Raw genomic sequence first — 11,277 nt, forward strand, 5'->3', positions numbered from 1 at the left:
CAGTGGGCCCGGACAAATAGGGAGACGAAAACAGACAGACATGAACGCAACGCCAACAGCCGGCAACCCACCACACACACTTTCACAACGGTCGTCCTGGGGCTAAGACCTGCAAAGAGGACATATCTCCATCCCAAGCTGGAGATATGATCCCAATTTCAGACCAAAGACCCAGGCAGGGTAGCTTCCACCGCCGGTGACACAAGTTTCACCTCCCCCTTACCCCCCCCCCTTCCCTCCCGATAGACGTCCACACGGAAAAAAGGTTACAGTTACTTAACAAAAACTTCGATGAAAACCGGCGTCTTCTCTCTTCGCAGCATTCAAAGCTCCCTGTGGCAGAAAAAAAGAGCAAGTATACATTGTAAATTCAATATCCAAATTTTCTGACATCACGTCCTGTCATCAAACCTCCAATACATTTCCATTTTATCAACAAGTACTGTATGTCCAACTTGCCATCTCAAACTCCAAAGATATACCGCAAGGTCTACCTCCACGTTAAAATCCAGCAGGCTCATTCAAATGCAAGGAAGCGCATCAAAACAGAGACGTTTTGCAAGGAGAAACATTACTCATTTACCTGTGGGAGATGAATGCTGCACTTGGACGACCTTCTTCTGTGCCCTTCATCTTCAATCTGCACACACAGAAAAGAGAAAACTGGGAAGAAACAAAAAGTGTTAGTGAAATGTCAAAACTCTGCATCTTTGAACATTCAACGAAGACGAACGGAACTGAAACAAGGGTGAACACAGTGGGCCCCGACAAATAGGGAGACGAAACAGACAGACATGAACAGAACGCAACAAAACAGCCGGCAACCCACCACACACCCTTTCACAACGGTCGTCCTGGGGCTAAGACCTGCAAAGAGGACATATCTCCATCCCAAGCTGGAGATATGATCCCAATTTCAGACCAAAGACCCAGGCAGGGGTAGCTTCCACCGCCGGTGACACAAGTTTCACCTCCCCCTTACCCCCCCTTCCCCCCTCCCCCCGATACACGTCACACGGAAAAAAGGTTACAGTTACTTAACAAAACTTCGATGAAAACCGGCGTCTTCTCTCTTCGCAGCATTCAAAAGCTCCCTGTGGCAGAAAAAAAGAGCAAGTATACATTGTAAATTCAATATCCCAATTTTCTGACATCACGTCCTGTCATCAAACCTCCAATACATTTCCATTTTATCAACAAGTACTGTATGTCCAACTTGCCATCTCAAACTCCAAAGATATACCCCAAGGGGTACCTCCACGTTAAAATCCAGCAAGCCCATTCAAATGCAAGAAGCGCATCAAAACAAGAGGTTTTTGCAAGGAGAAACATTACTCATTTACCTGTGGGAGATGAATGCTGCACTTGAGACGACCTTACTTCTGTGCCCTTCATCTTCAATCTGCACACACAGAAAAGAGAAAACTGGGAGAAAACAAAAAGTGTTAGTGAAATGTCAAAACTCTGCATCTTTGAACATCAACGAAGACAAACGGAACTGAAACAAGGGGTGAACACAGTGGGCCCGGACAAATAGGGAGACGAAACAGACAGACATGAACAGAACGCAACAAAACAGCGGCAACCCCCACACACACTTTCACAACGGTCGTCCTGGGGCTAAGACCTGCAAAGAGGACATATCTCCATCCCAAGCTGGAGATATGATCCCAATTTCAGACCAAAGACCCAGGCAGGGTAGCTTCCACCGCCGGTGACACAAGTTTCACCTCCCCCTTACCCCCCCCCCTTCCCTCCCCGATAGACGTCACAACGGAAAAAAGGTTACAGTTACTTAACAAAAACTTCGATGAAAACCGGCGTCTTCTCTCTTCGCAGCATTCAAAAGCTCCCTGTGGCAGAAAAAAAGAGCAAGTATACATTGTAAATTCAATATCCCAATTTTCTGACATCACGTCCTGTCATCAAACTCCAATACATTTCCATTTTATCAACAAGTACTGTATGTCCAACTTGCCATCTCAACTCCAAAGATATACCCCAGGTCTACCTCCACGTTAAAATCCAGCAAGCCCATTCAAATGCAAGGAAGCGCATCAAAACAGAGACGTTTTGCAAGGAGAAACATTACTCATTTACCTGTGGAGATGAATGCTGCACTTGGACGACCTTACTTCTGCCCTTCATCTTCAATCTGCACACACAGAAAAGAGAAAACTGGGAAGAAACAAAAAGTGTTAGTGAAATGTCAAAACTCTGCATCTTTGAACATTCAACGAAGACGAACGGAACTAAAACAAGGGGTGAACACAGTGGGCCCGGACAAATAGGGAGACGAACAGACAGACATGAACAGAACGCAACAAAACAGCCGGCAACCCACCCACACACACTTTTCACAACGGTCGTCCTGGGGCTAAGACCTGCAAAGAGGACATATCTCCATCCCAAGCTGGAGATATGATCCCAATTTCAGACCAAAGACCCAGGCAGGGGTAGCTTCCACCGCCGGTGACACAAGTTTCACCTCCCCCTTACCCCCCCCCATTCCCTCCCCGATAGACGTCACACACACGGAAAAAGGTTACAGTTACTTAACAAAACTTCGATGAAAACCGGCGTCTTCTCTCTTCGCGCATTCAAAAGCTCCCTGTGGCAGAAAAAAGAGCAAGTATACATTGTAAATTCAATATCCAAAATTTCTGACATCACGTCCTGTCATCAAACCTCCAATACATTTCCATTTTATCAACAGTACTGTATGTCCAACTTGCCATCTCAAACTCCAAAGATACCCCAAGGTCTACCTCCACGTTAAATCCAGCAAGCCCATTCAAATGCAAGGAAGCGCATCAAAACAGAGACGTTTTGCAAGGAGAAACATTACTCATTTACCTGTGGGAGATGAATGCTGCACTGGACGACCTTACTTCTGTGCCCTTCATCTTCAATCTGCACACACAGAAAAGAGAAAACTGGGAAGAAACAAAAATGTTAGTGAAATGTCAAAACTCTGCATCTTTGAACATTCAACGAAGACGAACGGAACTGAAACAAGGGGTGAACACAGTGGGCCCGGACAAATAGGGAGACGAAACAGACAGACATGAACAGAACGCAACAAAACAGCCGGCAACCCACCACACACACTTTCACAACGGTCGTCCTGGGGCTAAGACCTGCAAAGAGGACATATCTCCATCCCAAGCTGGAGATATGATCCCAATTTCAGACCAAGACCCAGGCAGGGGTAGCTTCCACCGCCGGTGACACAAGTTTCACCTCCCCCTTACCCCCCCCCTCCTCCCCCCGATAGACGTCACACGGAAAAAAGGTTACAGTTACTTAACAAAAACTTCGATGAAAACCGGCGTCTTCTCTCTTCGCAGCATTCAAAAGCTCCCTGTGGCAGAAAAAAAGAGCAAGTATACATTGTAAATTCAATTCCCAATTTTCTGACATCACGTCCTGTCATCAAACCTCCAATACATTTCCATTTTATCAACAAGTACTGTATGTCCAACTTGCCATCTCAAACTCCAAAGATATACCCCAAGGTCTACCTCCACGTTAAAATCCAGCAAGCCCATTCAAATGCAAGGAAGCGCATCAAAACAGAGACGTTTTGCAAGGAGAAACATTACTCATTTACCTGTGGGAGATGAATGCTGCACTTGGACGACCTTACTTCTGTGCCCTTCATCTTCAATCTGCACACACAGAAAAGAGAAAACTGGAAGAAACAAAAGTGTTAGTGAAATGTCAAAACTCTGCATCTTTGAACATTCAACGAAGACGAACGGAACTGAAACAAGGGGTGAACACAGTGGGCCCGGACAAATAGGGAGACGAAACAGACAGACATGAACAGAACGCAACAAAACAGCCGGCAACCCACCACACACACTTTCACAACGGTCGTCCTGGGCTAAGACCTGCAAAGAGGACATATCTCCATCCCAAGCTGGAGATATGATCCCAATTTCAGACCAAAGACCCAGGCAGGGGTAGCTTCCACCGCCGGTGACACAAGTTTCACCTCCCCCTTACCCCCCCCCTTCCCTCCCCGATAGACGTCACACGGAAAAAAGGTTACAGTTACTTAACAAAAACTTCGATGAAAACCGGCGTCTTCTCTCTTCGCAGCATTCAAAGCTCCCTGTGGCAGAAAAAAAGAGCAAGTATACATTGTAAATTCAATATCCAAATTTTCTGACATCACGTCCTGTCATCAAACCTCCAATACATTTCCATTTTATCAACAAGTACTGTATGTCCAACTTGCCATCTCAAACTCCAAAGATATACCCCAAGGTCTACCTCCACGTTAAAATCCAGCAAGCCCATTCAAATGCAAGGAAGCGCATCAAAACAGAGACGTTTTGCAAGGAGAACATTACTCATTTACCTGTGGGAGATGAATGCTGCACTTGGACGACCTTACTTCTGTGCCCTTCATCTTCAATCTGCACACACAGAAAAGAGAAAACTGGAAGAAACAAAAAGTGTTAGTGAAATGTCAAAACTCTGCATCTTTGAACATTCAACGAAGACGAACGGAACTGAAACAAGGGTGAACACAGTGGGCCCGGACAAATAGGGAGACGAAACAGACAGACATGAACAGAACGCAACAAACAGCCGGCAACCCACCACACACACTTTCACAACGGTCGTCCTGGGGCTAAGACCTGCAAAGAGGACATATCTCCATCCCAAGCTGGAGATATGATCCCAATTTCAGACCAAAGACCCAGGCAGGGGTAGCTTCCACCGCCGGTGACACAAGTTTCACCTCCCCCTTACCCCCCCCTTCCCTCCCCGATAGACGTCACACGGAAAAAAGGTTACAGTTACTTAACAAAACTTCGATGAAAACCGGCGTCTTCTCTCTTCGCAGCATTCAAAAGCTCCCTGTGGCAGAAAAAAAGAGCAAGTATACATTGTAAATTCAATATCCCAATTTTCTGACATCACGTCCTGTCATCAAACCTCCAATACATTTCCATTTTATCAACAAGTACTGTATGTCCAACTTGCCATCTCAAACTCCAAAGATATACCCCAAGGGGTACCTCCACGTTAAAATCCAGCAAGCCCATTCAAATGCAAGGAAGCGCATCAAAACAGAGACGTTTTGCAAGGAGAAACATTACTCATTTACCTGTGGGAGATGAATGCTGCACTTGGACGACCTTACTTCTGTGCCCTTCATCTTCAATCTGCACACACAGAAAAGAGAAAACTGGGAAGAAACAAAAAGTGTTAGTGAAATGTCAAAACTCTGCATCTTTGAACATTCAACGAAGACAAACGGAACTGAAACAAGGGGTGAACACAGTGGGCCCGGACAAATAGGGAGACGAAACAGACAGACATGAACAGAACGCAACAAAACAGCCGGCAACCCACCACACACACTTTCACAACGGTCGTCCTGGGGCTAAGACCTGCAAAGAGGACATATCTCCATCCCAAGCTGGAGATATGATCCCAATTTCAGACCAAAGACCCAGGCAGGGGTAGCTTCCACCGCCGGTGACACAAGTTTCACCTCCCCCTTACCCCCCCTTCCCTCCCCGATAGACGTCACACGGAAAAAAGGTTACAGTTACTTAACAAAAACTTCGATGAAAACCGGCGTCTTCTCTCTTCGCAGCATTCAAAAGCTCCCTGTGGCAGAAAAAAGAGCAAGTATACATTGTAAATTCAATATCCCAATTTTCTGACATCACGTCCTGTCATCAAACCTCCAATACATTTCCATTTTATCAACAAGTACTGTATGTCCAACTTGCCATCTCAAACTCCAAAGATATACCCCAAGGTCTACCTCCACGTTAAAATCCAGCAAGCCCATTCAAATGCAAGGAAGCGCATCAAAACAGAGACGTTTTGCAAGGAGAAACATTACTCATTTACCTGTGGGAGATGAATGCTGCACTTGGACGACCTTACTTCTGTGCCCTTCATCTTCAATCTGCACACACAGAAAAGAGAAAACTGGGAAGAAACAAAAAGTGTTAGTGAAATGTCAAAACTCTGCATCTTTGAACATTCAACGAAGACGAACGGAACTGAAACAAGGGGTGAACACAGTGGGCCCGGACAAATAGGGAGACGAAACAGACAGACATGAACAGAACGCAACAAAACAGCCGGCAACCCACCACACACACTTTCACAACGGTCGTCCTGGGGCTAAGACCTGCAAAGAGGACATATCTCCATCCCAAGCTGGAGATATGATCCCAATTTCAGACCAAAGACCCAGGCAGGGGTAGCTTCCACCGCCGGTGACACAAGTTTCACCTCCCCCTTACCCCCCCCCCCCTTCCCTCCCCGATAGACGTCACACGGAAAAAAGGTTACAGTTACTTAACAAAAACTTCGATGAAAACCGGCGTCTTCTCTCTTCGCAGCATTCAAAAGCTCCCTGTGGCAGAAAAAAAGAGCAAGTATACATTGTAAATTCAATATCCCAATTTTCTGACATCACGTCCTGTCATCAAACCTCCAATACATTTCCATTTTATCAACAAGTACTGTATGTCCAACTTGCCATCTCAAACTCCAAAGATATACCCCAAGGTCTACCTCCACGTTAAAATCCAGCAAGCCCATTCAAATGCAAGGAAGCGCATCAAAACAGAGACGTTTTGCAAGGAGAAACATTACTCATTTACCTGTGGGAGATGAATGCTGCACTTGGACGACCTTACTTCTGTGCCCTTCATCTTCAATCTGCACACACAGAAAAGAGAAAACTGGGAAGAAACAAAAAGTGTTAGTGAAATGTCAAAACTCTGCATCTTTGAACATTCAACGAAGACGAACGGAACTGAAACAAGGGGTGAACACAGTGGGCCCGGACAAATAGGGAGACGAAACAGACAGACATGAACGGAACGCAACAAAACAGCCGGCAACCCACCACACACACTTTCACAACGGTCGTCCTGGGGCTAAGACCTGCAAAGAGGACATATCTCCATCCCAAGCTGGAGATATGATCCCAATTTCAGACCAAAGACCCAGGCAGGGGTAGCTTCCACCGCCGGTGACACAAGTTTCACCTCCCCCTTACCCCCCCTTCCCTCCCCGATAGACGTCACACGGAAAAAAGGTTACAGTTACTTAACAAAAACTTCGATGAAAACCGGCGTCTTCTCTCTTCGCAGCATTCAAAAGCTCCCTGTGGCAGAAAAAAAGAGCAAGTATACATTGTAAATTCAATATCCAAATTTTCTGACATCACGTCCTGTCATCAAACCTCCAATACATTTCCATTTTATCAACAAGTACTGTATGTCCAACTTGCCATCTCAAACTCCAAAGATATACCCCAAGGGGTACCTCCACGTTAAAATCCAGCAAGCCCATTCAAATGCAAGGAAGCGCATCAAAACAGAGACGTTTTGCAAGGAGAAACATTACTCATTTACCTGTGGGAGATGAATGCTGCACTTGGACGACCTTACTTCTGTGCCCTTCATCTTCAATCTGCACACACAGAAAAGAGAAAACTGGGAAGAAACAAAAAGTGTTAGTGAAATGTCAAAACTCTGCATCTTTGAACATTCAACGAAGACGAACGGAACTGGAACAAGGGGTGAACACAGTGGGCCCGGACAAATAGGGAGACGAAACAGACAGACATGAACAGAACGCAACAAAACAGCCGGCAACCCACCACACACACTTTCACAACGGTCGTCCTGGGGCTAAGACCTGCAAAGAGGACATATCTCCATCCCAAGCTGGAGATATGATCCCAATTTCAGACCAAAGACCCAGGCAGGGGTAGCTTCCACCGCCGGTGACACAAGTTTCACCTCCCCCTTACCCCCCCCCCCTTCCCTCCCCGATAGATGTCACACGGAAAAAAGGTTACAGTTACTTAACAAAAACTTCGATGAAAACCGGCGTCTTCTCTCTTCGCAGCATTCAAAAGCTCCCTGTGGCAGAAAAAAAGAGCAAGTATACATTGTAAATTCAATATCCAAATTTTCTGACATCACGTCCTGTCATCAAACCTCCAATACATTTCCATTTTATCAACAAGTACTGTATGTCCAACTTGCCATCTCAAACTCCAAAGATATACCCCAAGGTCTACCTCCACGTTAAAATCCAGCAAGCCCATTCAAATGCAAGGAAGCGCATCAAAACAGAGACGTTTTGCAAGGAGAAACATTACTCATTTACCTGTGGGAGATGAATGCTGCACTTGGACGACCTTACTTCTGTGCCCTTCATCTTCAATCTGCACACACAGAAAAATGAAAACAGGGAAGAAACAAAAAGTGTTAGTGAAATGTCAAAACTCTGCATCTTTGAACATTCAACGAAGACGAACGGAACTGAAACAAGGGGTGAACACAATTTTCAGGCCAATTTTGCACACTTTTTAGCTGACACAATTCTCCAAATATTTCATGAGGCAGTGGCAAGATCACCAGCCAAGTTTGAAGTCTAAATATTTTTTTAAAATTCCTCAACATTTTGCACCTGCAAGTAAAGCCAATTCACTTTAATTGAAGCCTTAGACTATAGACTGGTACATGTCCAAGGTTTTCCAAAGATTGGCCTTTCAGAAGTCTGGTGGCATGACTATAGATAATTCTTTTGGCACAGTTGATTAATGCAGTTTTAAATGGGTGTCCCAAAGTTGTGAACTAGCATATTGCATGCCTTTCAAACCTAGACCTGTTCGGAACATTTTTGAACAATTGGGTTTGCTAATACTTTTGGTCATGGAGGTAAAAGGCCACCTGTTCTTGAATGTTTGTGCCCAAAACTAGCCCCACAAATAGGCGCACATTGTGCAGACCATTAAGCTTCCATAGACCTCATGCAGTGATAGCCTAATTACGCGCACTTCTCAAAATCATTACAAATACTGATGAGAACCGTCTCCAAGATGTTTGAGACACACATCAAATTAAAGCTTGTTTTATCATCTTTCATTTTCCTTGCAAATTTTTTTTTGGGGTGGGGGGGGGGGTGGGGTATCCAATGTATCCAATTTCGAGAAAATTCCATCCAAAGATGATCAGCCCTAAAAGCAGGCCTGAAGCCCATCGCCATTTTGAAAATGGACGCCTACGCTCCATTGCAAAACAGTGCCATTTTAGGGCCTAATTTCATCCACATTCCACATTTATACGAGCTCACAGTTCTCTGCGTGGCTTTTATCGTTCTTTTTTACAAATCCTTAAGTTCACGGCCCTAAAAATGCTCTAATACCGGAGAATTTGAGGGCATGCAAATCGTGATTTGGCCGGCGTATGCAATTTTGGGCCTATTTACTGATCTGCACCAATGGTTCAATAAACTTCCTCACAATACGGAAGTCCAGTAATTTTGAGCCACTTTTTTATGGGGATGTCCCAAACATGAAGGCCTAAACAGAATTTCGGTAATACTTATCTTGAAGGACACGCGAATTTTTAAGAGTTCTATTCAAAACTGACTTTTGCAGATGACTGTCCAGCACCAAAGTGACTTTTGCAGGCTGAAGCAGTCTTTTTTCTTCAGATAAATTCATGTTAGTTGTAATTTTGAAAGCACGTTCAAAGAAAATGTGACTTTCCTACCGTTTTTTCGCAGTTCGCCATCTTGTTTTTTAAAAATATATTTCCTGTTTGTCATCGTCGTCTTTAACCTCTCATAAATCAAAGCCCTGCCCCCCGTTCTTCAAAATTAAACCTGCTGATATTCAAGAAGGTATCATTGCCAACTGTTCGTTTGTGTCAAGAAATATCAGAATGTCACTTTTGAGTGTCATTTATTCAGTTGTTTTGGCGAGTCTTTTAACCTTATGTAGCAACGGGGTCCTAAAGGTAAGGATTACCAGAATTTCTGCTCACAGCTGCATGGATTCTCCTCCAGTGCAGTTCAAAAGTATTTTTTTTTATATATTAAATTGATGTTACATGTATTTGGTTTACAATGTCCAAATCAGAAAGACAGGATCCAGACGCCACTTCTGAATTGTGTAAAATGTCTATGGAGCTAGAGTCAAGTGCATTTTCAAAGTATTTTTCAACAAAATAAACTGGAAATGTTTTTCAGCCCCAGATTCATGCCTTTTAAACATTTTTGCAATGACATGTATTTTAACTGCGTTTAGGAAATTCTGAGTGATGCTCGTTGAAAAACTTGTTAAATTTAATAATAAACATGTGTAGAGCAAAGATTTCATACTCAGATCCAAGATGGCGTTTCCCGCGTTTGGAGTTCGTGTCCCAAACCAACCCCCCCCCCCGAAAAAATATTAACACACACACACCCAAACTCACCCCCCAAGCGCACTCACACACAACAAACCGAAAATATCAAAGCACACACAGGTAGGCATACATGCCAAATACTCACCAGCAGGAATACATCTTGAACACTGATTCTGTTACGAAAAAAATACTTAAAACCTCCGTATATATCCTACACAGACAGGGGCTGCATATTTCAACGAAAAAAACAACAGCACCCGATTCTTCCGCGCACGCGTCTACGGGGAGGAAATAGTCGATCGTTGCTTATTCATAGAATCACCTGTGTGTAGTCACCCGTTTACACCACAGGCCTATTTTCTGCTGCCCGAACAAAACGCACTTAATTTGATTCATAAAAGAAAAACCAAGACGCGGCTGGCAGCATTTAATGGAATGTGACTTTACATCTGCGAATTTAGATCTCGATAACTCGGACAAAGTGTAGACTATAATAAGTTATGCATGGGCGAATTACAGAAGGGCATTCTGATGCATAACGAGGGCCATGACGCAGTTGGATCCATGGAAGATTTCTATAATGCTCATTAATTCCTGGTATCGGGAGAAGTAAAATGATCATATTAGGCCAAAAAAAAAAAATCGGTCTCTGGTCAGACCAAAGTTCCTGAATTGACGCGGCCACGCGGATTTTTTTTTTTTTTTTTTTTTTCTTCTTCAAGCTCGGATTGTACAGACAAGGTAGGTACTATTTTGCTTTTTTGGTGTCCTCAAGTACATTGGTGTCCTCCATAATTTGCCTTGGTGCTTTCGATCATTTGCCTTGGTGCAATTTCCCATTCCTTGGTGCTCTTTGGTAAAAAAAAATGAGGAGGTGCGGAAATAGAGGGCGCTGTTGGAGCTACCGCGGAACATTTTGGAAAAAAAAAGATCGACGCGCATGATTAAAATCGACGCGCGCGCTGACCAGAGACCGACTTATTTTTTTTTTTGGCCTTATCACCGGTTCAACATTCGGTGTTAAGGATACTGAGCAAAGGCGAAACAGAAAATAATTGGAGCAATACTCTACCCTACAGCC

Source organism: Patiria miniata, unplaced genomic scaffold, assembly GCF_015706575.1.
Source record: "Patiria miniata isolate m_02_andy unplaced genomic scaffold, ASM1570657v1 HiC_scaffold_14, whole genome shotgun sequence".
NCBI classification, from domain to species: domain Eukaryota; kingdom Metazoa; phylum Echinodermata; class Asteroidea; order Valvatida; family Asterinidae; genus Patiria; species Patiria miniata.